Source organism: Gossypium hirsutum, chromosome A11 (assembly GCF_007990345.1).
Source record: "Gossypium hirsutum isolate 1008001.06 chromosome A11, Gossypium_hirsutum_v2.1, whole genome shotgun sequence".
NCBI lineage: Eukaryota > Viridiplantae > Streptophyta > Magnoliopsida > Malvales > Malvaceae > Gossypium > Gossypium hirsutum.
Window position 1 is genome coordinate 53,042,485 of NC_053434.1, and position 3,194 is coordinate 53,045,678.

General features: G+C 36.4%; 1 non-coding gene across 1 annotated transcript; it reads left to right on the top strand.

Annotated features, from left to right (window-relative positions):
- The first annotated feature begins 1,620 nt into the window (after window positions 1–1,620).
- Window positions 1,621–1,727, top strand: LOC121210520 (small nucleolar RNA R71). The gene has a single exon (XR_005905638.1). It is a non-coding gene; the product is annotated as a small nucleolar RNA R71 (small nucleolar RNA).
- The last annotated feature ends 1,467 nt before the right edge of the window (window positions 1,728–3,194 follow it).

Genomic DNA, 3,194 nt, shown 5'->3' on the forward strand with positions numbered 1-3,194 from the left:
GGACGTCTTTGTTCTCTTCATGATAGTAGCGGACTGTCTCTGTTGTCTTGGTTCGAAGAAGTTCCTGCAAGGACGATTGAATATTAGTTTTATCATTGACAGGTTTTATAGCATTAGCTTGAGTCTTAGAGGTTTTGATTGAGTCACGTACTTGGAGTGTTATTGCGTTGTCACTTGCACGAAGTGTTAGCTCTCCTGTGCCTACATTAATAATGGTTTTGGCAGTTGCTAAAAATGGTCGTCCTAAAATTGAAGGTACCTCGTTATCCTCATCCATATCTAAGACAACGAAGTTTATTGGGTAAATAAATTTATCAATTTTAACGAGAACGTCTTCAGTAATACCCTTAGGAAATCTAACTGTTTTGTCAGCCAATTGTATGCTCATCCTAGTCTGTTTGGGTTTACCGAGACCTAGTCGTTTAAACATTTTATATGGCATAACATTTATACTTGCCCTTAGATCAGCTAAAGCATTATTCACAGATAGAGTACCAATTAAATAAGGAATTGTAAAACTCCCTGGATCTTTCAATTTGCTAGGTAGCTCATTCTTTAGAATAGCTGAGAAGACTGCATTGAGTTCCACATGTGATGTAGCGTCTAATTTCCTTTTATTGCTCAGAAGTTCCTTTAAGAATTTTGCTGAGTTGGGCATCTGCGAAAGAACTTCAATAAAGGGTAAGTTAATATGTAATTTCTTTAAGAGTTTGACAAACTTACCGAATTGTTCTTCTGTTCTGTCTTTCATCATCGCTTTAGGATATGGCACACGAGGTTCATGATTCGTACTTACCTATTTGGGATCATTATTTTTTACCTCTTCTCGTCCTTTGTTCATCTGGTTCAGGTGCAATGAATTCTTCCTTATCTTGAGTGCTAATTGCATTGAGGTGTTCCCTCGAATTAGGTTCAGTATTACTTGGTAGGCAACCTTGTAGTCATTCAGAGATTATTTTGGATAACTGGCCTATCTGAGTTTCAAGTCATTGGATCGATGTTTGTTGATTCTTAGGTGCTGTCTCGGTATTTTAGAAATGGGTTTCTGACACCAAGATGGATTTGGAAAGCATCTCTTCAAGGTTTGGTTTCTTCTCTTATTGATAAGGTGGCTATTGAAAACCTTGAGGATTTTGTGGCTTTTAATTTCCTTGACCTCCCCAGGAAAAATTTGGGTGGTTCCTCCAACCTACATTATAAGTATTACTGTATGGGTTATTTTGAGATCTAAAGTTATTGTTACCCATATAGTTGACTTGTTCCTCTTCGGATGTAGGATTGAAGGATTGGTATTCTGTATGTACACCTCCTCCACTTGAGTCACACCTCATTACTGGATGTAATTGCGTAGAACCAAGTAAACCGTCAATCTTTTTATTGAAAAGTTCTACCTGATTAGAGAGCATGGTGACTGAATCGATGTTATAGAAGCCGGCTGTTTTCGTTGGCTTTGTCCTCATAACTTGCCACTGATAGTTGTTCAGTGACATCTCCTCTATGAATTCATAGGCATCTTTCGGTATTTTATTGTTAATGGTTCCGCCAGCAGCTGCGTCAATCATTTATCTTGTCGAGAGATTCACACCATTGTAGAACGTTTGAACTTACAGCCAAAGCGGTAACCCATGGTGAGGGCACCTTCTCAGTAAGTCCTTGTATCTCTCCCATGCATCGTAAAGTTTTTCTAAATCCATCTGTACAAAAGAAGAGATATCATTAAGCAATTTAGCCGTTTTAGCTGGCAGAAAATATTTTAGTAAAAACTTCTCGGTCATTTGTTCCCAAGTAGTGATAGACCCTCGTGGTAACGAGTTCAACCACTGTTTAGCTTTGTTTCTCAGTGAAAAGAGAAATAACCAAAGATGAATGGCATCATCAGAAACGCCATTGATTTTGAATGTATCGCAAAATTCAAGAAAATCCGCCAAATGCGTGTTGGGATCCTCATCCTGCAAACCACCAAATTAACAAACTGCTGTATCATCTGAATTGTGTTAAGTTTTAGTTCGAAATTATTTGCAGCAATAGCAGGTCTAACTATACTAGACTCAGTTCCTGTTAAAGAAGGTTTAGCACAGTCATACATAGTACGTGGAGTAGGATTTTGATTAGCTGTAATTGTACGAGGCAGCTGATCGCCTAGGTTTTCGGCCATCTCTTTAGTTAGGGTTTGAGTATCTTCTTCTCCCTCATTCTCCGTGTAGCGTAAACTACGCCTTATTTCTCTTTGATTTTTGCGAACTGTGCGATCTATTTCTTCGTCAAAAAGTAATGGTCCTGATGGGTTTCTTCTAGTCATAAACTATACCAAGAGAGAGAAAAAGTAAATTAATAAATAATAAAATAAAATAAAATAAAATTGCAAGAAAAATAAATGGCTAAAGTAATAAAAATTTAGTGTTCCTAATATTTCAGTTCCCCGGCAACAACGCCAAAAACTTGATCGCGTGATTTGTAACAAGTAATAAATATTTATAATGAAGATCAAACCTAGACTAACTATTATCACGAAGAAAAGGCAAGCGCACCTATCGAACAATAGTATAGTAATGGCAAGACTGGGATATCGTACCCAAGGGAACCAAAAGTACTAGTAATAACTATCTTTTTATTATCTAGCCTAAGAATAAAAGGGTTTGTTTATTAAACTAATTATTTAAACTCATTAACGGATTTAATTAAAGCAAAGAGAAAATTTGGAAAAAGACTTGAAGAAAAGAAATTGATAAAGACGACACCCAAGGAGGAATCCACCTAGATTTCACTTGTTATCAGACTCTGAACCGGACGATTTATTCACTTGACTTGTTCCGTAGAGATCCCTAAGTTAAGTTATTATCCCTATTCAAGACTAATAATGTCTAATCCCTAGATTGAATAACTGAGACTTTTCTCTAATTAACACTTTAGGGTCACATTAACTCGATCTGTGGATCCCCTTATTAGGTTTTATCCTAATCTGGCAAAATCTCGTAACCCTATTTCTAAGTGTTCGATCAACTCCGCTTAATTATGCCAAATCTACTCTTAGGCAGGGTCTATTCTCATCTGCAAAAGCACATCAAATCATGAATTAATACTCAGAATATTAACTCAAGCATTAAAAACACATAATTAAGAACAAATCAAGTATTTATCATACAGTTCAGATAATAATAACAAGATCCATTATAGGTTTTATCCCCCTTAGGTAT